Source organism: Phalacrocorax carbo, chromosome 3 (assembly GCF_963921805.1).
Source record: "Phalacrocorax carbo chromosome 3, bPhaCar2.1, whole genome shotgun sequence".
Classification (NCBI taxonomy): domain Eukaryota; kingdom Metazoa; phylum Chordata; class Aves; order Suliformes; family Phalacrocoracidae; genus Phalacrocorax; species Phalacrocorax carbo.
In genome coordinates, this window is record NC_087515.1 from 77,267,022 (window position 1) to 77,293,644 (window position 26,623).

General features: G+C 44.5%; 1 protein-coding gene across 3 annotated transcripts in view; it reads left to right on the plus strand.

Annotated features, from left to right (window-relative positions):
• Nucleotides 1-1,310: 1,310 nt before the first annotated feature.
• Nucleotides 1,311-26,623, plus strand: part of FYN (FYN proto-oncogene, Src family tyrosine kinase) — a 143,484-nt gene continuing 118,171 nt past the window's right edge. The window contains exon 1 of one of the 3 annotated variants that reach the window (XM_064447449.1): nucleotides 1,311-1,722. The gene's annotated coding sequence lies outside the window, so the exon portion shown is untranslated. The remainder of the gene's footprint in view (nucleotides 1,723-26,623) is intronic. The other 2 variants (XM_064447447.1, XM_064447450.1) reach the window with 2 other exon arrangements.

Below are 26,623 nucleotides of genomic sequence, written 5' to 3' on the forward strand. Positions count from 1 at the left end.
AACACTTTTTTCTTGTAAACACAGCTGTAGACATTCTGACAGGAAATGAGGTTACATTTGAACCTGTAAAACTGTAATTTCATCAGGAAATCAAATCATCAAGATGAAATGATTCTCTGGTTAAATACCGGCAGCCAAAAATGAAATCCAGGGAGCAGAAGGGAGAGAGAAATGTAAACCTTTTTTACTGAAAACTTGTCGTATAGTTCTTTTTGCTGTTTCTCTCCCTGTGCATCTGTATTTTACATGTTGTTGAAGCCTATAGTGCAATTTCTTCAGCGCTAAGGCAAAAGACCTTTCCAAGCCTTAGGAGACAAGTGACAGCGAGACATGCAAATCTGTCAAGACGGGACCATCCAAGGTCCCGGTCATGGGCATGGCTGTGTTGGAGAAGGGCCCTGAAGCTGGAGCGTGCGGTGCTTTTGGTGGGCGTCAGAGGTGGACACAAACACCTTCAGAAATGCCAGGATGTGTTACAACGTTGCTGAAGACCTGAAGGGAACAAAGCGTAGAGGGACCTTTTCTGAGGTGCGAGGTGCACCGCGACTGTAGGACCGCAGCGCCTGCGTGTCTGGGTACAGCACAAGACCGAAGCCTCAGCAAAGGTGCCCAGCTGGTGCTGCGGGGACGGCGGGTACGCCCCTGGTACCCATGGCCATGGCGGGGCTCACGCTCCTCCTGACACAGCTGGCTGAAACTCTGTGATTAGATGCAAAAGATGGAATAAAACCGTAACTCTGGAAGACCTGCGTGTATTTCATTACCCCCGCTGCCTTATAACCCACTATTGCCAATTCCAAGAATTAGGGATAAAGAAATCATAACAATAAGCCAAGATGTTGGCTTTTACAAAGAGGCGTAATCTGCTTAAGGTTGTTCTCCCATTCATCGGGGATGTTGAGACGCTTGGCTCCCGCCTCCCCGGGGCGCCCTGGCGGAGAGCACGCAGCGGGGCGCGGGCACCGCTTCGGCGGTGGCGGCTGCCGGCCGCGACCCCCGCCACGGGCCGGCCGCTCCTCCCCTTTCTCCTTCTCCCTCCGCTTCGACCCCGGGTTCTCTGCCCGCCCAGCCCGGTGCAGCCCCCAGCATGGTACAGCACAACCCCGCCGGGCTCCCGCGGCCCGCCCGAGGCGGCTGCCGCTATCCGGGGGTGGTGGCCGGGCGCTGAGGGGCCGCCTCGTCCGCCCCGCCCCCCCGCCGATCGCCAATCAGAGCGGCGGCGGCTGCCGGTCGCGCCTCGCCATAGGCCGGCGGCGCTGCCAGTCTGGAGCCGCTCCCGCGGCGGGGCGCGGCGCGGCGGGGTGGGGGGAGGCGGCTGCCGGCTCCGTGCGGGCGAGCGGGGCCGGGCGGCGGCGGCGGCGCTGCGGTTGCGCCATCTGTCAGGAGCCCCGGTGGGAGGGGAGCGCCCTAGCCGCGCTCGCCCGGGCGGAGCGGAGCGGAGGCGAAGCGAGGCAGCAGCAGCGAGGAGAGCCCGTGCGAGCTCATCCCTGCCCAGGCTGCGGCTCCGTCGCCGCACGAAGCCGCCGCCTCCGCACCCGGCCGGGGCTCGGCGCAGCGCGTCTGCCCGCGGAGGGAGGCAGCGGCGCCCCTCGCTGCGGGCGGGCGGGCGGCAGCAGCCGGCGAAGGAGCGGAGCGAGGAGGAGGAGGAGGAGGAGGAAGATGAGGATGTGAGTGCGGCGGCGCCGCCCCGGCCCCGCGCTGAGCCGAGCCGAGCTGCCGCAGGTAACGGAGGGGCCGGAGCCCCCCGCGCCGCCGCCGCCGCCGCCCGGGGGGAGCGGGGGCCGCGGGGGGAAGGTGGATGCTGCGGCGCGTTTGTTTCCTTTGTGCGCCCGAGCGGTGATGGGGTGCGGGGGCTGCCGGGGAGGGGGGGCGGCCGCGCTGCTGCGGGTGTCCCCCGCGCTCCCCCGCCGCTGCCTCCCGCCGCCCCCCCGCCCCCCCCCGCCGGGAGCCGCCGGCCGCGGCCTGGGGCGCCGGGAGGGCCGGGGGCAGCGCCGTGACCGGCTGTGGGGGCCGGGGCGGGCGGGCGGTGCGCCCCCTGCGTGCCGGGAGTCCCCCGTGTCCGTGTCGTGTGTGTGCCCCCCCACCCCCGCCGCGGCAGCGAGCCAGGGGGAGGGGAGGGGGCGCAGCACAGGGCTGTATTTGTTGCCGCCGAACTGCGAAAAAGGGGAGGGGGGAAATAAATAAAAAGACCTTCTCTGCCTGTGAAATAAATCGTATAGGATTTGCGCGTCTGTGACAAAGGCCTCTTTCAGGGAAGAAAGAAGGGATGCACAAAATGCCCAAGGGTGGTAGGATGTGAAAAGAGGCTTGTTTCTTGTCTTTCCCCTAGAGCCTCTGTGTTCCTCCCCAGATGAGGCCGCTGATCCGGTGCCAGTTCCTTTGCAGCCACATTTTAGATTAGAGAGATACCAAACACCACACCATGGGTGCCAGTGTTTTGCTGCGTCTGCAGAGCTACGGCGTACGTGTCGCCCGACCTCCTCGATCACCCTCGGTTTGATTTCTGCTTCCTCGGGAACTTGCCTTATTTCTGCTCCGCGTGGATTTGTGCGTGTGCGTGAGCACTAGGAGAGGGCCGGGGAGGGAAGGGGGTCACTTTGCGAAAACAAGACCGTGATATCTTGGTCTGTTGGGCAGTGACAGGCAGGGCAGGGCTGAGTCGGTCGGTGCTGGAGGAGAAGGTTTAGGCTGAGTGGAAGGCAACCCTCTGCAGTTGTTCATCAATCATTCTGATATGCTCTGATTTTTAAAATGCTGAATAACAAGTGGGAACGGACCGGGCTTTTGAAATGCGTGCACAGTACTGGGAATGCCTTTGAGACCTTGTCATTTTCCTCCTTGTATACAACCTCCTTAACTCCCACATCCTTCCTTCCACCATCCCTGCAGCTGCAACACTTTCCAGTATCTCCTCCACACACACCCTTTTTTCTTTTCCTGATATCTTTTTAACTAGCATTCTGTGCCTGAAGCTTAGAACAATTGCAGGTGAAGATCTGTTTGTTTATGTGCTAGTAAAGGAAGTGTTTTCATTAGGGTTGACTCGTCTGATCCCCCCCTGAGGAGGAACAGTAAGCTAAAGGGACACTGTCAACTTGAAATCCGGAGAATGTGCATGATGAATGGAGAGCTGTGTCCAATATTACACCCACCGTCAAGCTCCCTGCTGGAGATCTGTGGTTTTTATAAGCCTGTCTTCTGACTGTGTGGGTTTGTCATGCAATGAAGGAGTAAAAACACACTTCAAACAAAGTTCTGTTAAGTGAACAAAGGAGGCCAGTAGAAAAATACCAGAGTGGGAAGGGTAGGGAAGGCAGCATCTCCAGCTTCTCAGCTACATCCATTGCAGCCACTATTTGACCCAACAGGAAACTGGAGGGAGAGAAGTTCATTTTTCAAATTGAATGTTTACTTAGTATCGGTAAAGCTGAAAGGCTGTTACGTTTCCCTCCCCCCCCACCCAGGTGATACAGGAGTTTTCAGCACCTTGATGTATATGCTCAGAAAAGTGGTAGCACTTGATGGATGTCAGTAGATCTGTGAATTTTCAAAATTTTTAAAGAGCAATTTTAAGAAGGATTCTTGGAAAGAACAAGGGGTTCCTTCCTGAGGATTTTTTTTAACCCCACAAAGCTGTGATTTTGATGAAAAAGAGAAAGGAAGATTACCTAAACAATGCCTTCACCGTTCGTGTTTCATTGGTAGTAGGCTGCAGATTTCTCTTAGTTTGTTGAAATGCTCAGATGTTTCATAGAGGGTGCCTATAAGCCTGCTCCTTCTCCACCTCTAACAAATTACTGTCTCATCTGCATGGTTCATCTTTGGCAAAAATAAGAATTTCCAGTATGAGGTTGTCTAATGGTAGGCCACTGGCTGTGGCGGTTTGTGGTTTATGCTTCAGGCATGTTGTTTCAGAAATTCTGCGTTGCCTGCTAGTGGAAGATGTAGTGGCATGAAATACCAGTTAACTATAAAACTCTGAACAGGCTTCTCTAGAAATTGTTTTGATGTCTTCAGTGAAGGATAAACAACTTTGTTATATGGGCATGGCAGTCAATGTAAGGCAGAAGTGATGAAGGTGGTACAGAGAAATTGCTTATTAATAATTTTCATTTTAAGTATCTTTAAAAGTTAGGGCCCATTGACAAATTTATATTTCATTTGAGTAAGATAAAGCATTGCTAAGGAACTCGATATTTTTGAGGTGCTGTACTAGGCTTCACAATAACTTTATAAGAAATGCCTCAATGGTGTCATCTGAACTGCATGGGTGGAGTCTGACATGGAGGGGACCTCTGTGGCTGCTGGCCCTGTGGCTTAGCTGAATTAAACCAAATATACTAATCTGGACATGGTGTGGTCTGCACTGGATTTATGGTGTAATAAAATTGTGGCTAGATGAGTAAAAACTGTCCGGTGCCTTTGCGATGATTTAACGCTGTAATATGCTACATCTACAATATCATCTATTTAGCTGTGTTAAAGCAGGCTTAGAGCTGTTGGCCACCTTATGCCCAATGACTTTTATTTAACCAGCATCTTCACTTTGCTGTCTTGCTGCATTATACTGCTTTTACTTCAGGGAGAGAGAGTTGCACACATGTGTTTTCCCTTCCCCCTCCTCTCTGGGGTGCACATTAATATTTGATTCAAACTTGTTTTGTAAAGTTCTGCTTAAGTCAGGTTGGGCACTACTTTGAATGTGTAATAATGGCGTTCGTTTGTGTCACAGACAGCGCTTTGTAATTTGCTTTATGGGCAGGCCTGATGCTGGTAGTGTCTGTTGTCAAAGTGACCTTCCTTCAAGAGGGAGAGAACCAGTAACTCCTGGCCATTTCCCACCCCTGCAGCTCCTGCTGAAGTGTCTTCGCAAGTGGTTTTGATTTATTACTCCAAAACCAGGACTCAAAACAACAAATCTAATTCACCTGAGCAGTCTCATTGAAATCTAGCAATTAGGGACCCCTTTGATGACAAAAGGCCCACAGATCTGTATCGTGCAAGCCAGCGATTCGGTTAGGGCAAAACCCACAAAAGGGTTTGCGTGCTTCAGCGTGGAGCATCCTGAGGCCTCGCTGTCAGGGCGGTTGTGAGCCGTGTGGATCTTACACCCCTGAGCAAGGGATGTAGCTGCTTGCTGCACCGTGCTGAACACATTGTGCACCTCGGAGCTGCGCTCCCAGCTGCCGGTGTGCTGGGCAGAATGGTGCCTGGGCCACCCCATGCAATTGCCTCACACAAAGGTGAAAATCCAGTGGTGCGTCTGCCTGCTGGGTGTCTCAGCTGGCACCACAGCAGCTTGCTCTTACCATCTAAAAACCCTAAGCTGCTCTTGATAATATAGTAATAATTAAACAACAAACCAAACCAAAACACACACTTCCCCCCCCCCCAAAAAAACCGAAGCACCCCAACCAAGAAAAAAAAAAGAACCAGCTTACATTTTGTATTTCAATAGGTGACAAACATGCTGATATAGAAGAATTGAGATTTTTAGCATTTGCATCATCTCATGGGTTTTTCCCCTAGTGCCTGACTTTCTTCTAAAAAGGAATGACAGATCCAAGTGAAAGGTTTAAGTTGTCTCGGTACATCTGAGAAGCGTACAATGCTCCTTAAGGAGTGCGTGGGCCTCGTTAGCGCTGTGCTGTAGAGCAGTCCCGCTTCTTAACGTGCTTAAGCGCTGGTTTGGTTTCAGGCAGGTAAGCCACCCCTTGGTTTGAGAGCGGTCAAGTCAAACCTGTCTGTGGGAGATGTCCTTGAGCCCTGAAACTAGAAACAGGCTTGACCTTATGGGAATTTGCAGCCAAGGAGAAGCACCCTGTTGTCCCCCTTACCACTGGCCACAGGAAAACAATGACATTTTGTAAAGGATCTTCGGAACTTTCCTTCACTTGGAACGGGAACAAAACTGAACAATATCACACTTTTACTGGGGGAAGTGAAAAATAAGATGACTTCAAGTCAATCAAAACATGTTGCCTCGTCTTGCTTCTGACTGTTCTGAATGGTAACTTGCTACGGAAGCAAGGATTTCAACTCAAAATATTGGCACCTGTTTGGAACAAAATACAACCTTTGACATCTTGACTTTTTACTGAAGTATAAAATCAGCAACAGTTTCAAGGAGCTTTAAGTTATGGATAGAACTAAATTTTCTTGCAGAAAATGACTGTCGGATTTTTTCTGACCAGGTCTACTCCTTGTATACCATGAATTTGAATGAATGTTTTTCATCTGAAAAAGCTAGCCTGGCAATATCAGCAGATACGAATTAGATGGCCTGAGTGAAATAGTTTTTTCAACAGGGGAGAAGACAGCAAATTAATTTAAAATGTGCTGTTCTTTCCAAAATGCAGCTTTTTTTTTTTCCTTAATCAAAGGCATCCCAACTTAAATGGATCTACTGATGATGTTTGTGACAGGGTGATACAGGGAGAGGTTACCCGCAGCTTCTCCTGATTCAGGGAAATACTGTACCCCTGAAAGTTGCTTGTTCCACACTATAATTTTCTAGAGTATCTGTGAGTAATAAGTCCTACTTGATTAAGCCAGTAACCTAACTTCTTAGAGCAAGTTAGTTTATGTTCTTCACATTGAGCCATGTTTTAATATGATGAACTGTACAAGGCAGCTGCAATATGACAATGTTTTGATGAGAACAGAGAAGGTCACCCCTCTGTTTATTTATTTTGTTGGGTCTTTTTGGGAGGCAGCAATGACTGGATGCCTTTTCTAGCCTATGGAAATTTTGTCCCATCCTGCTTTAGGTACCCTTTGGCTACACACAGAAAGGAGGGGTGTTGAGAAGTGGCTGTCAAGTGATGTGCTCAGTGCTTTGAGGTATGAAGCAGCCCAGCCAGAGCTCCTCAAAGGAGCCAGAGCTACTTTTAATAGTATCGGCTCCTGTGCTGTGGGAGCAGTTACTGGGCTGTCCCCAAAATGCATGGCCCCATGGTCAGTGGCACTGTCAGCAGCCAGCCCAGAATGAAGGCTCTACCTCACATAGTACACTTTGCTGCACAGCTCTTGGGGTGGCGTGGTGAGGAGCTTCCTCACATCCTTGATGCTGACTTGCAACAGCTCTCGGGAGCTCTAAGACACAGATAAACATAAAAAGCCTTGGCTGTACGGGCTGTAACCATTTATTTTAATCTGAAACTGAGACGTTATGTTTCAGGCAAAATGTACCATCAGCACTGAAGCTTCCAGAAACGCTTGAAAAATGTTGTTTTATTCACCAAAGCTGTGTCACTCACAGTGGTGAATTTGGAAAGTGTTTTGAAGCTGAAAGTGGTAGTAACGGCACCAGCACAACGTACGAAGCAGCAGAGAAGTACCTGGGGTGGAGGGACATTGGACAGACCAAGGGAAGAGCTGGCTGAAGCAGGAGAGATGAAGCTGCTGTTGTGTGAGGGTGTGTGAGTGAGGACGTTTTCTTTAATAGTGAAGAAGTGTTCGGCACCTCTTAAACTTGTAAATAACTCTTATTTTAGCCATTTTTGGAGGAGGAAGGAGGAAACCTCAAATGACTGATTTGACTTGGATGAAACATCTTCTCTGTTTGAAACTGTCCTTTTCTTCTTGGCTCCAGTTTTCCCAAGTTAACAGGTTTGACCGAAATAGTTCTTGATTCTTTTTAGTATAGTCCAAGATGAAAATATTATTGCCAGATACTTTTTATCTTGTCAGGCCTCAGTTTGCTAATGAAGCTATACAGAGAAGATAAGCAGGATATGAGAGTGAAGATTAATATTAAACAGTCATTAATGTTTTTTTAAGAAAAACTTTTCTGTACCATGAGAGTTCTCTAATGACCGTATGTGGTGGTCCCTAGCATCCTTTGTCTTTACAATTTCTATTATTTTACTTGTGGGGTTTTTTTTAAACAAATAAACTTTAACATTCATTTGAAGGCTTTTTATTGTATTAATAAAGACCTTCTGACCTCCCTTGTTTTAGAACAACCTGTATGTGAAAGAGCGGTTTGCGTAACATTGATCTTTGACTTGCAGCTGTACCACTTACAAAAGAGGCAGCTCTGAAAATTTCCCTGGCATGACTTTGAAATATCATGCAGTTCCTATCTTGGCTCCTGATATTGGTGTACAGATAATTGTTGATTTTTTAAAAATTTTTTGATGTTGTTTTTCCCCCTTTTGTGCCTGAACTTTAAAATGCAGAATTGCCCTGGGGATTATAATTGAACTTAATGCCCTTGCTGAAAATAATTGGGAAGACTTGTTTCTGTTTAGTTCAGAAGTTCCCCAAGCCAGAAGCCATGATAGTGTGCTGTGTCGCAGCGTTGTGCTGGGAGATGAAAGCGCTGGGCACCTAGCTGGAGCTGAGACTAGCAGCAGCGTTGGTGAACAACCTCGTGTCGGCTCTGGGCCACCAGTGAGGCGCACAGTAAGAGTGCTCGCGGACTTTTTCTCTCTCTTTTTAGCCTGTACAAACTTCACAACTATGTTAATGAGGGCTGTAGCTATCTCTGTATCAACCGACATCCTGCTACTCAGGGGGCTGTGTTAACTGTCCAAAAAAAACCAACCCCAAAACTACATTAGAAGCTTGTCTGTTACTTTCTAACTTCTGGACTTGTATTGCTTTTCCACATAAGCACTTTTCCTTCTTCTGGGACAACTTAATCCCATACCTGGTCAATTCTTAGAATTTAGCATAAGACCAGCTGATACCCCTGTTTGGAAGATGGTGATGGTTGCGTCCTACAGCCAGCTGCTTTTACCCCAAGGGGAGGAGAGCAGGTGTAAGAGAAAGCAGCTCTCAGACCGTTAAAAGAAAGAGTATTTGTTTGTTCCTGGGACTGGGTTTTTCTTTGTGGGCAACCTCTCACTAGGAAGCAATGATATATTTTTTTTCTGTGAAAAAAAAAAAAAAAGCATCTCTAAGACTTGGAATGAAAACCTCTATTGTCTGACTAGGCAATTAAACTGTTTCTTGTCTAAAACTATATGTAAATGCTCAGTGTTTGTCTTTAGTGGTGAGGTTAATGGTGGAGGGTTTTTTTTTTTGTGGTGAGGTTAATGACCTCTTGCGTATTTTTAGACCTCTCCGTGGACTGGTCATCTTGCACATTGTTGCTGTATGCTGCTAATGTTTGAAAATGGTCAGGTCTGAATAATAACATTTCAGTGGGGGAGCCCACATCTGGTGAGAATTTTGTCTGAAGACCAGCAAAAATGCTGGTTCTGTTGCTGATCTGCCTGCCTGGGAAGTAACTGAAAACTCCAAAATTTCCTTCTGGGATTTGGCTGTGAGATAGCCAATAGGTTATGAAATTTCTGGTTGTTATCATTCCGGGCAGTATTTGAATTGGCGATTTCAGCAAGAGACATTCTAGATCCCATTTCCAAATTAATTGATAATGTTTTGCTTGTTTCATTCTTCAAGAAGGAATAAATCTATTGAAAGCTAATCCTTTGAATAGCACAGTATCGGAGGTCTTCATAATTTTCATTTAATCCTTTAGCTGAATTTGCAGGCTTTTTGTTCCAAATATTAAGTTCTCCAGGTGTCTTTGAAGGGTCAGCATTCTTATATTCTTAAGACCTCATACTTTGGGCTAGCGAAGAGAAACAGCAACTGGATTTTTATTTTAATCTCTCTTTTTGTTCAGAAAGACTGAGGCAAACAGTGTTTAAAAGAATAAGGATCAAACATATGTTTAATGCAATGCATTTTATTAGCTGTAATCACTGTTGAAAAACTTTGTAAGTCCATCAGCCTGCAATTAGGTTAGCATACAGAAGCTGGCAAGCTGAAGAGCCAGATTTAATTCTCGGTGTAACAGGCTGTATGCTCTCAAAAAACCACACATAGCATTGGCTTCAGATTTTTTTTTGACCACCTCTCTAGGAGTTTCCCTTTTGTAGGAAATGTAATGAACCCAAAAGTTTGGCTGAGAAGAGAGCTGCTAAATGATGCGACTTTGTGGAAGAAACATCCCATACATCTGAAGGTCAAAAATGACCTTGTATGTGTTGGGGGAGGTAGCAGGTGGATGTTAACTGTCTTTCTTGCTTAGGGCAGCACTACTGACATGCTTAAAAGCCGCAGAACTCCTTGTCCTAATGTTCAAGTGGGGCTGCCAAAAAGGAACAAATAAGACTGTGGACAAAATGCACAGGGAAGACTGTCCCTCTTCTTCCTCCTCATTGTAGGCAGGATGGGGAGAGCACCAGTTTGCTCTACTTGATGACTCAACATTCAGAACAACTTGTTGCCAGTCCTGTAAAGGGTTAAAAAAAACTTCTTTAATTTATAGGCTTTTTAAAAAAATTGTGGGCTTCCTCTGGCATCAGTGTGATTTAGTGACTTCTTTAAGAGTGAAGTGACCTTGTCTCTACTCTTGTTATGTTTTCAGCAAGTCTTTATTTGAACTGTTGTAAGCTTACGTTGTTTGGGGTTTTTTTGTTTCCTCCCCATGCAAAAGCGTTAGTTCTGCTTTATGAAGCAGACTGTATAGCTGTAGGTGTTCAACAAGTCAGCCAAATTTTGCTTTTGTGGTCAACTCCTCCACAATTTGCCACGTAAGTTTGTGTCTTACAAAAGATAGTTGTCATCCTCTTAGAGCTAATATGGCAGAGAAGCAGTGCTGAGAATAATCTGGACCTGAATGTGGATGGTGGGTCAAAAAAGCACTGCTTTGGTTTTACTTCCTTGGGTAGAGCAGGCCTCAGACTCAGGGTACATCTGCACGGCACTATGCCGAAAGGGACAGAAGAGCTCATGTGTGAGAGTCAGGGTAGCCCCAGCAGCCCAGGAGGAGCACCGTGCTAATGTGCCTGCACCACCTCCAGGACCACCATGATATGTCCGTGGTTGTAAGTGTATCTGTGCAATAACGTGTGGTGCTGTATACACTGTACTTTACTTTTTGATGCAAAAGAGACATGAGAGTGATGACCTGAGATAGTGGATTAATTGGATGACTGGATGAATGTTCATTTTCACAGCACCAAAGACTACTTAAACTAGCTTTTTAAAAAATTGCTACTAAAAAGAAATCTTTTTTTTTTTTGTTACGTTTCTCCTCTGCTAAAGAGTGATTATGTTCCTTGGGAGCTCCATCTATAACAGCTACCCACAAGCTTTAAAATTATATGGTGTTGCAATTGTATGCAGCATTTATTTTCAATCTTTTTTTTTCTTAGAGTATACAATCGCCATTCTAGTTATGTCACCATGAGCGTGGCAGAATACTTCTTGATGAGTGAGATCTTTTCGAAGTAAACTGGTTTAGAGGGCTTGCTATCTCAAGTTTAATTTTGAAGTGTTAATACATTTCTGTGGATTTCTTAGTGCTGCTGGACCATTGTTAATGCTCTCTTCCAAAAGTGAAATATTGCAAATCTTAAGACAACACAGGAATGGACAGCTCTGCAAAGGAAATAAGATCTATGTTTGCCAAGAATGTTGCACCCCAAAACTATGATAATAAGAATTTCTTATGTAATCAGCAATGTGTTGTCACTATGAAGTATAATTTCTGAGAAAATATCTGGAAAATGGCAGTCAAACCACATCATGTAGATTAACTTTATGATTGTTGGTATGGGAACTTGCTAAACCTGTGCATATCATGACAAGTGCACAGCTTTGGGCTCTTTCACATCACGCTTTAAACCTATGGGGTGAAAAAAAACCCTAGCTTTGTTTGGAGGAATGATCACCTACAATTTTTTGGTTTGGTGGGTTTGGTTTTTTTTTCTTCCCCCAATCATATTGTAAAAATTTATTTTCTGTAACTGAGCTCTCTCTAGAGCTAACAGACTTCTAAAAGTACTTCTTAATAGTTCTTATATTAAACTACTTTTCAATAGTCCTTCTAACTTCTCTGAGATGAGCTCTTCTTCCTTTTAAAATTTAAACAGAAGAATATACATTTGAAGGGACGTCTGGAAATAATCTCCCTGCACAGAAGAGGGCTAACCTCAAAGCTGGGTCTAACTTCAAAGCTGAGGCCTCATCCAGTCAGGTTTTGAGTATCTCCCAGGACAGCTTGATCAAATTCAGCTCTCTCAGTGTCTCCTTCATACGTCAAGTGCTGCAGCGTCTTGGTGGCCATCCACTGGACTCACTCCAGTATGTCAATCTGTCTTTTCCCAGGACTCCCAAAACCAGACTGAGTACTTCAGATGTGGTCTCACAAATGCTGCATAGGGAGGAATGATTACTTACCTCCACCTGCCAGCTAATTAAATAGCTTATTTAGTGCCAGATCATCAGTCGCTGCCAGTTGTCTTCACTTCCCTCAAGCTGGAGTGGTGGAAACTCTCCTTTGTAGTGGAGTACTTGTAGGCTTCTCTGTCACCTCAAAAAGAGCTGGAACAGAGATGGCCCTTTACTTCAGTTCCATGAAGCAGATGACCCAGCCAGTGTTTACACACACACACACCCACACGCACACGCACACGCACGCATGCACATACACACCCACCCACCCACCCCCACACACACACACCCCCACCCCCCACCCACCCCCCACCCCTGCAAAGGTTTCAATTTCCCTGTAGTGAATTTTTGCACCAGATTTCATGCTGCATACAGCAATATAACCTGAAGCAAAAAGATTTTATCACAGTGATTATTTTGGTAAAACAGTGAAGAAAATGCATAGTAAACAGGATATGCAAAGAGATGCATTGTGCATATTCTGTTTGTTTTCCTGGCAGTACTTTAGCTATTAACTAAGTTACCCACTTTAAAGTTAGTGTTTGGCAGCAAATGAGAGGATTGAAATAACAGGTGGTGTGCCATCCAGATGAGCCTCATGGGAGCTGTGGGACAATAACACGTGCTTAAGATTTTATACCCAGAAGGTGTTTTTTCTCCACTAGATTTCGGAGACTGTCATTGCGACTTGTGCCATTATAGGTGACTCAAGTACGTGTGACTACCTATAGTCTGTGCTTTTCCAAGGTTTAATCTTCCTACACTGTTTGATTTTTTTTTAATATATTTTTTTCAAACACACAAAATGAAAATTTTATGATTAATCATTAAGTACTTAAATTAATATTTGCCTAAAAAAATGGAAAACAATTGAATTATAAGAGAAACCCACAACCACCACCAAACCCATGCATGTGGGACTTGCCCTGCAGTTGCTGCTGGTTTGAAGAGTGTGGGGCTCACATTACCTAGCTCAGGCATCTTCATGCCCCAGTGTGGGAGAGCAACTGAAGGCATAAATCTTCTATGTGCATATGCCTGCTTTAATATGTAAGATATTAGTATTTAGCTTAGGAAACTCTGGGTCCTGAAAAGCTGCAGCAAGGTAAGTATCTGGGGTGCTGAGTGCATACTGTCTACTGCTCAGCCGACTGGTGGGCGAGGGAGGTGGCTGGGCTTAGTGGCTGCTGTGCCTCAAAAACCTGGGTATCTGGGTACAACCAAAGAAGAAAGAAGCCTTAAAAGCCTAGTGGGTGTGAAAGGAAGCATTGGTAGAGAGGTTTGAGCTGGGAAGGTGAACAAGAGAGGGGAATTGTCAGGCTTTTTTTTCTTCTTTCCCCCCCACCTCCCACTCCCCCCCCTTCTTCAGTATTTGTCCCTACCAGGGAACTTCTTCAGAGTTTCCCTTCTACTCTGGCTGTTGCCACCACTGTTTTCCTGATGTGATTTTTCTTTGGGTATTCATTCTAGCTTTGTGGCATTGGCTGTGGCTGCCAGAGGCTTTTTTAGAGGTCCACCTTTCACCTGTTTTGTTCCCATAACCCTGCTTACAGCAATCCTGTCTTCATGCTTCCTTACCTCAATCTTCTCAGTTGCTCACCTTCCTTGCCTTGCTTGTAAATCCTCTCGTCTCCCAACACAAATGAGCTGTTTATCCTTGAGCTAATGGGTGTTCACAATGCTCCAATCATAATGCTGCAGAACTGCTTATATTCATGGCAATTAAAAAACTAAAAAGATGGATTATTTTTTGTCCTATCCCAGAGAATTAGTTGTATATTCTCACTCTGTACAGTTGTCACTGTAGGTTGAGCTGATTTGGGCTCAGAGATGAGTAAGCAGCCTCTCCTGGTACAGAAAGAAACCTTGAGTTATACCGCTTGTTCAGGTTACCCAGGCATTATTGCGTAGCAGAAGGATGGTCTGCAAAAGCTGTACCAAAGTGGAGACTTAGACTAAACTGATCCCTGTATTATGTGGAGAGATGTGAAGTTCTGCCTGTTGACAGTAATAAATGGACCCCCCAGACCCCTCAGGGACACAGACCTTGCCTGGGTACTATTGGCAGTGCTGGAGAACAGCTCTTGCGATGGCCGCTCAGGAGAGGTTGACCATCTTGGGAGGGTGTGTGCTTTTATTTATTTGCTTTTATTTTAGTCAGAAACCAGGGTTGCTTGGTGCCGTATATAAACTCTAAGGTGAGAGTTTTGTCCTGGTTTCAGCTGGGATAGAGTTACTTTTCTTCCTAGTAGCTGGCACAGTGCTGTGTTTTGGATTTAGGATGAGAATAATGTTGAGAACACACTGATGTGTTGCTAAGTAGTGCTTACAGTAGTCAGGGACTTTCCTAGCTTCCCAGGCTCTGCTGGGTGCACAAGAAGCTGGGAGGGGGCACAGCCAAGACAGCTGACCCAAACTGGCCAAAGGGATATTCCATACCATACGATGTCATGTTCAGTATATTAACTGGGAGGAGTTGGCCGGGGGGCAGCGATCATGGCTCAGGGACTGGTGGTGTCAGTCAGCAGGTGGTGAGCAGTTGCATCACTTGTTTTATTTTCTCTGGGTTTCACCTCTTTTTCTCTTGCTGTTTTCCTTTCATCATTATTATTATTATTATTAAATTATTAAAATATTATTATCTCAACCCATGAATTTTCTTACTTCTGCCCTTCTAATTTTCTCCCCCATCCCACTGGGGTGGGGGGAGTGAGCTAGCAGCTGTGTGGTGCTTAGTTGCTGACTGGGGCTAAACCACAACAGTCCTTTCTGGAACCCAACATGGGGCATGAAGGGTTTGGGATAACAGTTGATGGTCACAGCATTGATTAATCTGTTATCAATATTAGTTTACCCAATCTGCATCATGATCTTGTTTTTGCTGTACATGTTAAATATTGGTGTTGGTTTTTGTAGTTTGCTGTGCTCCACAGTGATTAGTAATGATTTGCCTGGGAGATTTATTACTGAAAGACTTGCCTTGAGCTTTACCTAGTATTTGGATTTTGTACTGAAGCTTATGGAGGAAATACAGAATGGCACCTTTGTTACCTTTTTCTATGATGTTTCTTTGCTCATTACAGTAACTTTTCAGTATCTTGAACACCCTTGGGTAGTTAGGACACATTTATTGGTATTTCTTGGGAATACTGTTTCAGTTTTGTCTAAGGTTAGTAAGCAATTCAAGAATATAATCCAGATATCTGCCCCAAGGCTCGATAGTTATGTGTGGCAGGGTATGTGCGATAGTATGGGCAAATACCTAGGACAGTGGGCACCTCCAGTGTTTTGGATCTTCACCCCTGAACAAGTGCAGAATCCTGAAAAACAAGTAGAGTATTTGGAGGAAGTATGTTGTCACCCTGGCAACTCCAGAGAGAGACAAATCGCTGCAACGTGCTGAGGCCTGGCCCATGCCTACCGAGCCCTGTTCGACACTATTCAGTAGCCCCAATGGGAAGAGAAGGCCTCTGGATCTGAAGACAAAACAGCAGGCACTGCAGCTACTCCAACCCCGGCAACAGGCACTGCAGCTGAAACAGAAAACGAACCCATGCCGGTATCAGTTGCCCCTATACACAAGAGGAAATCTTGGAAGCAGAAGTCAGCTTGTTTAGAAAGAGATGACAGAAGAGCAGGGCCATCATGAGGAGAGGGGGAGGAAGAGGAAGAACTCATAAATGAGACGGAAACCACCTGATTCCTATATTTGAGTCAGCTGAGAGATATACAAAAAGATTTTGGCTGTCATCTAGGTGAGCATATTGTCACCTGGATGCTCCGATGCTGAGATAATGGGGCTAGTAGCCTGGAATTAGAGGGTAAGGAAGCCAAACTGGGATCCCTTTCTAGGGAAGGGAGGATTGACAGAGTGATTGGAAAAAGGGGCACAAGCCCTTAGCCTCTGGACGCAACTCCGGTCCGGCATGAAAAAAAGGCATTCTTTTGAGGAAGGTGTTGTATATCGCCTAGGAAAATGGACCAGCAAAGAAAGAGGTATCCAGTACCTGAGGGAATTAGCCATGCTTGAGGTGATTTATGTTGACCTGGACAACGAGCAGTTATCTAAAGATCCGGATGAAGTCCAGTGCACATGATCCATGTGGCAGAAGTTTGTATGGAGTGCACCATCGTCATATGCAAACTCATTGGCATTACTGGCCTGGAAGGATGAAGAGGCACCAACAGTGGGGGATGTGATTGACAGACTCTGGGATTATGAAGAAAAAATTTCTTCCTCCCTTGTCTTGGCTGTGGAGAGACAGAGGATGTCCTACTCCCCGCCTGTATGGACCAGTATCTCAGCCATTAGGAGTAACTGTCCCTCTGCTCAAGAGAGAGGATGCACACCATGGGCCACCCTATGGTTTTACATGCATTACCACGGAGAGGACATGAGGAAGTGGGATGGAAAATCTACCTCAAGAGACACGGGTACATGAGTTGCAAGGAAAAACAATCACTCGGGGGGTTTCGTCTAGGAAAGCTGCGGCTCCAATTTCCAGTGAGCATTTCCCCAGGCAGAGCAGCAGAATTTATTTCTGAACTTAATAAAGGGACTTTTGATTTGCATTTACAAGAAGTGAGTAACAGATACTACGAACGGGACAAGAGGGGCCCTGCCTCCAGCCAGGTCAGGATCAAGGAAGAGGTGCAGCATACAGATGAGTTCGCAATCAAGTGGTGGACTTGACCATGGATGCTATTGCACAGGTTATCTATGAATGTGAAATGTCCTTGTAGGCACCTGGGCCAAAAGAGCGTGGCATTGAGTGGGTGTATCACATCCGTGATCAGGCACCAGCCTCCAGGAAAATCGAACAATACAGTGGACTGTTAAAGACTACGCTGAGAGCAATGGGAGGTGGGACATTTAACATTGGGATACACATTTAGCAAAAGCCACCTGGTTAATCAACACTAGGAGATCTGCCAATCGAGCTGGCCCTGCCCAATCAGAACTCTTATGTACTGTGGAAGGGGATAAAGTCACCATACTGCGTGTAAAAAAAATATGCTGCGGAAAACAGTCTGGGTTTTTCCTGTCTTGGGCAAAGGCAAACCCATTTGTGGAACTGCTTTTGTTTGAGGACCTGGGTGCACTTGGTGGGTGATGTGGGAGGATGGAGAGTTCTGATGTGTACCTCAAGGGGGGTTGATTTTGGGTGAAAACAGCCAATGAACTGAATGATATGATGTTAATTGCTATATAATGTTGTATGTCATCGCTACTATGGTTGCTATATGCCCTATCAATGGCATTACAGTTAGAATCTCCCAGATTAATGAAGAATGAACTTTGATAAAACCAAGCAAAGTGCAGCGGTGATGGAAGCAGAACTGACTTAAGCACGCAACAAGCCAACACCACACACCATCTCTCCTGCCCTGAAAGACTCTTACGGTAGATGGAGTCCAAAGGCATGGACTAAATGAACTCAACAGGCATTTTAGAGGGATGGTCCATAGACTAAGGGAATGATATCTGTGTATATACATAACATATATATGTGTGTGTATATGTATCTATTTCTCAAAAGGCAGCGAAAGAGGTGATGATTAACTGGAACATACTGGAAAGGATAGGACCTAGGTGTGATGTAAATGGCATAGAATAAGGGGTGGATACTTCGTTTAGGCTGGGATGGAGATAATTTTCTTCCTAATAGCTGTATAGTGATGTGTTTTGGATTTAGAATGAGAAAAATGTTGATAACACTAATGTTTTAGTTGTTGCCAAGTAATGCTTATACTAAATCAAGGACTTTTTTCATCTTCCCGTATTCTGCTGGGTGCACAGGAAGACAGGAGGGGGCACAGCCAAGACAGCTGACCCTAACTGGCCAAAGAGATATTCCATATCATATGATGTCATGCTCAGTATATTAACTGGGGGGAGGTGGCTGGGGTGGGGGGTTGTGTGTGTGTGTGGGGGTGAACAATCACAGCTCAGGGACTGGTGGTGTCAGTTAGCAAGTGGTGGACAGTTGCATCGCTTCCCCTCCCTCCCCCCCCGGGTTCCACCTCTCTTGTTATTTTCCTTTTCATTATTTATTATTAAATTAGTAAACTGTTCTTATCTCAACCTACGAGTTTTCTTACTTCTGCCCTTTTGATACTCTCCCCCACGGGGTGGGGAGAGTGAGCGAGCAGCTGTGTGGTGTTTAGTCGCTGAATGGGGCTAAACCATGACAGTTTAAAGCATTTTGAATTTTTGTTCCAGTTTTGATTGAAGTCATGTGAAAAGCTCACCAGCTTTCTGGTGTTCAGTGGCAGCTTGAGTAAAATAGTTTCAGTGGGAAGATGAGGGGGATGTATATCAGCTCGTACTTAATGTTTGTTTAAACAGGTTATGCAAGATAACTTAGGCTATTGTTAGCAAACTGGAGAAGTCACAAAAGGTGTCCTTTTCCAAAGAGTGTAAAGTGTGTTATTTTGATAGAAACTCTGGGAGATGAGGCAAGAACACTGAGTGCAGGAGATCCATACCTACTTCAGACAATGCCAGCACCTTCAGTTTGCTGCATCCTGTCCCTGACTGCTTATTTGAATAAAATTTGGATGGTGGCAAGACTGGAAGCAAGTGTTAACAACAGCAAATGTTTAAATATTGTAGTTTGGAGGAGAGGAAGAAGGGGCTGGAGTTTGGAACTGGAGTGTGACATGGATGGGTTCACTGGGCCACTGAGGTCCAACCTAGTCTGGTGGGAGCTGCCGCTGAAGATCTCAAAGGTTGCTGTCTTTTTTTCTTATGGAATAAATGTGTATGTGCTTGTTAACACCTTCTAATGAAATCTAAGATATTCAAATCATGTTGGAGAGCAGTTCCACCAGTGTAACTCAGGTATTTTTAATACATGTATTTTGATTGCCCTGTCTGGAAGACTAGCTGGTAGGGTTGATTTGTGGCTAATATATGCTGTTTTGAAATTGCTGGTACATACATGGGTGTAATATAGGCCAATCCTAAAAATGTTCTCAGTTTTCTTCTTCTGTTAATGTTGGCAGATGTTTCCAAGCAATACACTGACTTCTTTGTATACCATTTTTTATCTCTCTGGAAAAAAAAAATATTAAAGAAACAAAGGCCTCTCTAAAAGGAGTGGTAAGAGCTGGGGCATTGCTCAGTATGAGGCACTTGAGGCCATCCCAGTGTGTGGTTCAGGAGGAGTAAGTAATTTAAAACCACTTTCTCTTTTCTGTTTTGTGATAGTTAAAGGATTAGCCGTGCTGCCCAAACAGACAAGCCCACCAACTCTCCCCACTAGCCAAATATACCCTCCTGAAGATGCGGATGCCTTCTAGCATAGCTGACGGTTAAGTGTACCCGCTGCCCGTCTGCAATATGTGTATGAACCAAAATTGTCAAAAATTGTCCTTTTATGTTATAGATGTGAGTCAGATCTTTTTTTCCCATCGTCTTGTGACTTTATTCTCTAACAAGCTTGTGGTGGCTTACCACTCCTTAGTTTTTGACCCTAAGGACATCACGTATTTACTGCTGTTTTAAGGTGGCTCCATACTCCCTCTGGTTCCCTGTTGCAGGAATTTCCAAGTGTCAATTTTGTCAAGAATTACTTTTTAGAAACTTGAAACCAATGATCACATTTGCTAAAGAGGCAAAGCAAGGGATACAATGTATTGAAACAAACAAAAAAAAAAAAAGTGAGTAGGGAGCATCTCAAATAACAATCTCTAAACCTTCATTTTGCAAATTACCCTTGGTGGTGCTCTTAAATCTGAGTATGTGCCACATGTTTGGACTAGCGGTACAGTACATGCCATTGCCTGTGTATGTAGATAACTGGTTATAAACAGTTTTTTCTTTGGATTTTGGGGTTGGTTTTCAGGGGACTGGAAGAACATGATAAAGAAGGAATCTGACTATTTTTTGACTCAAGGGGAGAGAGACCTGGATGATGATTTTTACTAGTTAGCAGTGACAGAGCCCTGAAAAAACAACATAAACCTTCTTGGCAGTAGGTCTTGATTTGTGGGTTTTTTTGTTTGTCTTGGTTTTGTGGTTTTTTTTATTGTTGTTATTTTTAGGTTTTTTCACTTACCTGGTGCTCACAAGAACTGCTAACCTAATTTTGGTGTTCCTGTGAGACCTCATTTATGATGAGTTGCCAGAATTCGCAAAATAAATTTTAAGTTCCTTGTTGGCACCTATGGATTGGGTTTCCTTGCTTCAGTTTTTAATACCATTTATTTTTTTCCCTGTGCACAAATTTGCTTTCTTTAGGAAGAATATTTAACAAATAAACTAAGCCTAATAATGTGAAGTAGAATAAATTCTTCAGGTCTACAAAATGCATACTTGAAGATTTGTGCCACTTTATAGCTTCCTGAAACTGTACCTGCAGTCTCCTGTCCCTCTTGCTGTAGTGTGAGAGTGTACAGTTGACTGTATGTTGCAAAATTATGAAAGTATTAAAGTGTAGTGTGTTTTTAATATAGACAAGAAATAAATGTTAAAAGCATGGATTTTTTTATATTCTGAATTTCCTGTAGGTGTACGCCATATACAGTTCATTCACTTGTCCCTTAAACTTGGAGCCTTTTGATCTCTGAGAGTAGATTTGAAGGCAGCTGTGGATGATCTTCATGACCAATTTCTTTCAGGAAAGGCAGGTATGCAGAGGAGACACTAGGTTTTTAACCTTCCTGGAGAGACAGTCAAACTCAGTAGTTATGGATGTCAGACAACTGAGTGCTGCCAAACTTGAGTCAGCATGTATGTCTGCTCGACTAGCTGTAGCTTTTCTCTCATCTCTTTAGGGCGTCAGGAGACATGGAGGAAAAGGGTAGGTGACAGGCTCAAGGATCCAAGCAACTAGAAAGTAAGGGGAGGGACAGGAGGGTGCATCATTAGGAAACAAAGCTTCGTTGGCCTGGTGTTTACAACTTGATATTTAAATTCAGTGATGCTTATTTCTAGGAAGTTCAAAACTGTAGCCGATCAATACCTGAAGTAACTGGTTTTTTTTAAAATGCAGAATAATTGGCAGTAGACTTATTTATCAGGCTTTTATAGAGGAAAAGTAACCCAAGCCACTTGAACTTGTGATGCTCAATAGAGGATTTTAAAACCTGATAGCCAGTTTGCTTTCTAAGCATACCCAGCAATCTCCTGGGCTTGCTCTACCAGCCAGTTGCAGCATTTTAGTGACATGATTTGACTGCATCTGCATCTTAGTAATGTTCCTCCTGAAGCCTGTCGGAAAAATGGTTGAATTGTGTGTAACCAGAAATAATGCCTTACTATATTTCAATTCACATGGATAGTGATTTTCAATTAATTTTCAATCTCTTCTTAAGAATAGGGATCTTTAACATCCTAAAAGTGAAGTTTCATTTGCATCTCTCTCATTCTCCATTCCAGGAACTGTCTGCCTGGTGCCTTTAAGGTCTTGGTGGTCTGATTTCAATGACAGTTATGGGAACTGCTTTGTATAAGAGAAATTTGGGGCTGAAAAGAGAAGAAAGGGGAGGAGACAAAACCTTTCATTCTGTTTCTAGGCTGAGGTTTCTACCTCTGTGTTTTAATCTAGCAATTTTCACTAGGGCCAGCCCTTTCCTCTGAGAGTATCTGGCTCAGACCCTTCATACTTGTTCTGTATTTTCAACAGCAGCAAAGGTATCAGTCAACATGCTGCTTTTTTTTTGTGTGTGCTGCTTTTGCTTTTACTGGAGATCTTAGAGATAAATGTATCCTCTAGATAAAAAAAAAGGAGGAGGCGTGGGGGGAGAGGAAGAAATGTATTGCTGCAATTTATGGGGAGTGAGAAACTTGGTGTTTCTTTGGAGCCCCTGTTAAACATCGGATGATTTGTCACTTTGCTTAACGTTCTCTTATTCTTTCCATTTTTTGTGGGTAAGCATCTTGCATTAGTTCTCATTGAGTAGGGCTGGATAAACTGTACCACCTTGACTTAATCTGATATTTTCTTTTATTAAACTGATATACACTGAAAGGGATTTATCTGCCTGTGTGAGAGCTCTAATGGATATATTCAAGATTTGATAGTGTCTTCTTTTAGCTTTGGGGTTTTTTTTAAATGTCTTACTGGTGTGGGGCTTGCCCTTCTGCCAGAGGCTGCCACCCTTATGGGCATGATGAAGTGGGTGATACTCTTCTGTACAGAGCTCTGAGTCAGACCCTTATAGTTACAAGGAGGCATGGTTTCTGTTGGTTTTACTTTCCTGTTAAGTACAGCAGCCTGTGAGAGAGTGGAAGGGATGTGTCTGCCCCTCACAGGCTGTTTGCACCTGGGCAGCTTGCTCAGACTGGGATGTTGGCCCTGCTCTTGGAGAAGAGGGTAAATGGGGCAGGTGGAGGGTGGGTGTCCGTCTAACCACACTGCTGTTACTAGAGTACCTGGGCTGATGTTTTATTGCAAAGACATCCTGACACCTGCAGGCACTTATGGTGTGACTTGCGGTGATCTACTCTCATAACAGAGATGATGGCACCCTAAACTCCAGCAGGTTTAGCTGTGGCTACTCACATCCAGCACAACTGCTCCTTTTCTTCACAGAAACTGCTACACAGAAGTGTATAGAAGGAAAATATCAGGTGCATAGTAATTTGTTTTCATTATCTTTCCTGTATTATATATTTGTGTGGGCTGCTACTACATGTCCAGAACAGATCATTTCACAGCTACTTTGGAGAGTTAGGCCCTTGCAGGTGCAATAGCACTGCTGCTTTTTGAGAGAGGCTTGCCACACTCCTCATAAAGGAGAGTGAAGCGTTGGGAGATGTGTCACTCCTAAAGTATTGTCAGTGCTTCTGTACTAATAATCTACTGTTTCTGTAAAGGAAATTGTTTTCTTACCATACCACTACTTTGGAAATAGTCTTTTATTGCCAGCTTAGTTACAAACACGTGCCCAGAGCTTCCTGGCTGCTGTTAGAGCACGGACATCAGCAACGTTCAGTATTGGGTGCTAAGTAGGAGGAGTGCCTGCCCATAATCTCTACCAAGTATCTCACCTGGCATTTTGCAGTGTCTGTATCCAGTACTGCCATAACATGTACGTATTAAATCAGCATTGACTCAGGCTAGGTCTTAAAGCACAAAGCACACAGGTGGGCGCAAGGTGAGGTTTTATGAATCCTGCTTTTTCTAAGAACAGCTTTGGAGAGTGGCACGAAGTTGTGCATTGTAGAAACTTAGGACGGAGAGGGATCTTAAATCATTCCTGGCCTAATGGTATGATTTAGGACACGGTGAACACAGGTCATTACTGAATCCCAGGAGGTTCAAGGGAGGAGCGTCTCCAACATGCCTAACTGTTCTCTTCCAAACTTCAGTCATCAGAGAGCTTCTAATGTCCAGCTGACATCGGTATTCATACAGAGCATCTCTATCTTTAGTGTATGTGGGGAAACAGAAGACTGAAAGACCACAGGTCCTGAAAGCCTGTCTGTTATTCCTGCCTGCATTACTTATGCTAGTAAAGTACACTGTCACTTTGTGTGAAATTTGCCTCTTTGTAAAAGCCTTCTCCGTCTTTCAAGCCTGCTTGTGTACTCACTTCCCATTCTCTCCTTTTTAATCAACTTGATCAATTTCTCTAGCTTTTCTGCATAAGCCATGGCAGAGAAAAGACTTTCAAGCAGGTTGAGGAAGAAGCTATGGATTCCAGAGTCTGGTTTGTCTGATCTGGAGGTAATTGAACTGAGGATTTGAGGCCTTGGGTCCTTCCCTTCTGCTGGTAGCAACAATCCATGAAAACCATTGATAAATGAAGTGTTGTGTAACCCCTGTCCTCCCCCGTGATTCTGGTTAGCACAGAGATAGAAGCAGCATGAAGTTTCCAGTTTCTCCCTGACCTTAAAAAGGAGAGACTGTGCATCAACTTGCTGATTAATCACAGGCACCCATATGATGAAAATTTCTCAGGCAATGGGAAAGGTTAGTTTGCCTTTAACAATCTTAAAATAGCCTCATTTCAAAGAAAGTTTCGGTGATTTCCCCCCCGCACCTCCTTGAGTCAAGGATGTATAAGTGCTTGCAGCATTAGTGTATGTGCATTACAGTTTGGGTTTTAGTTGCATGATGTGATCCTGGGCTTTTCAGCTGAAAAGATCTCCGCTTCCTTCAGTGGGCCCAGGAGCAGACCAAGACAGTAATGGGAGAGATTGGCTCCTGCCGAAACACAGCTTTATCTGTTGCAGGAGCTGGGAGGTGCCGTGTGAAAGAGGTGGGGAAGTTTGTAGGAAAGAAAAGGCAAGGATCTGGCTAGGCATCTGGGAAAGAAAATCCACTTAGGCTCACACCGTTATGAAAAGTTACTTATTTTGATGCATAGCTATGCTAATAGACTGTGGGGTGACTGGAGAAGTGTCGAGTATGTGCAACTGCGACGGAGGTCAATGGACTCATTGCTGTGAGTGTACTGAATAGTCAGGCCTCGGTTGTCTCAAACTGGGCACCTAAATAAAGAACACTTTTGAATTTATCTTCTCTTTGTCATAAACTGCCAATAATACTCCTGGTGTCTTAGGATGCTATAAAAAAATGTCTGCTTTGTGAGGGAAAACTCAAGCACTGGCTAGTGCAGGGACCCCTGAGTGAACTGGTTGTGTTTTCAGAGCAGCCCGGGAAGAGTATTCTGTGAAATGACAATGAATGTCAAAAAGAAAACAAAATATTAAATGACCACATTGAATAAGCACCAGCCATTTTAGGCACTGAAGGAGACTGCTCTTGTGGAAAACTTTCTGTGTGATCATGTAATTAAGAACTGCATGACAGTGAAGTCACAGGCAGGTTGGGGGAGGGCAGGCAAACAGTAAGTGGCACGACTAGTAACAGTTCTGGGAAGTGTAGTGTTTGTGTGCCAAACTTCATAACCTTAAGTATTTTTGTCATGTAAATACATGTAATTGATCTTTGAATATGAATCTGCAGTGAGATGGGGGGGGAGCAAAAGGGGGGAGCGAAAACTGAGGAGTGAAGGTTTATGTTGTTCAGGTATGAAGCAGCACACTCAATAACCAGAGAGGTCTCGCTACTAACTGGTCTTGCAAGTCAGCACATGTGAACCACACTGATTCGCTGTTGCCTGCAGTGCTTGTGGCAAAGATGACAAACCAGCCTTTGTGCGAGCGAGAAACCGGAAAGGCAAAATGCAGAATGGAAATTTGGTGCTGTTGGGACTGTAGGCGTTCGGAGGCTCCTCATCTCTTTGTTCCTGCAGGTGGGATGGTGGTGTACATGTGTGTGTGTGGGGGAAGTGGTCTGATCCATGGGCTGGCTTTCTGAGGCACCCGAGTGGGTTAGAGATGGTGCATTTTACAGTGGGAGGAAGTCTGCCACTCTGGAGCATCTTACAACTCAGACATCTCTCTTTCTAACTCTCTCTCATACCGCCTGGTTTGGGGTGACCAAAGTGGCTTTTTTCTTCTTTTTAATCACTAATAGTTAGGAGTCTGGTCTCTACCATGATAAATGCTCTTTCAGATAAAGAATGTGAAGCAGCTTTGTAATGGATTTATATTACATCTTACTGTCCTTTACAGGTAACCCAAAGCAGAGTCAGAACGTAAACAAGCAATCCCATGCCTGTCAGCACTGTTACTCTGTTTTATTTTAAACCCAATTAAACTTGAAAGGTGTAGGGGAAATCGAGGACTTGACTTTTGGCAGTTGTCAGCACAATCTTAATTAACTATCACCACCCCTTTTCATGCATTTCAGTGAAGAGCTCCAGTTGTATGATATCACTTCCCTCATCTCATTCGAGAGTTAATACTCTTAGGTTCGTTTCTCTTAAATTTATAATCTAGACTATCTTCTGTTTAAAAATAAGTGGTAGAACACTTCTCAAAACTGTTTGGAGGTCCCCCCGGCACACCAAAGCACAAACTCATCAAACCGTCATCGTCCTTTTGGGACTCTCAGCAAGAGACTTTAGGGAAATATATAAATCTCTGGAGTGCTTGCAATAGGGGTGATAGGGTATTACAAAACACACTAGTGCTGGTAAGCAACATGATAGGATGCACAGAAGACAGGCAAGGAAGAAAATACATGACTTTTAATTGCTAAATAAGGTGTTTGTAGATTAATCCTTTGTTCAATGTGAACTGAATTCTTTTTATTGTGTGTACAAAGAAATATAAGGCATAAGGGCAATCACTGAACAGCTGGCAATGTGGCAGTCAGAAAAGTTTTATAAATAGGAATAAAAAGAAAAAGTTACATTCTTTGCCTTTTTTAATTCTGTTTTTCAGTGTTAAAATGATATATTTTTTTAATTAAACATGACAGACCTGATAAATTATCAGGTAGAGTTCAGAAAAGTTATTTTATCTACTGAGAGCAAGACTAATTTTGTTGTTGTTGTTACTACCATCTTGTTTTTTAGAAGGAAAGGGGAGAAGATTGTTAGAGGAGGTCAGGGGAGAGGAGAT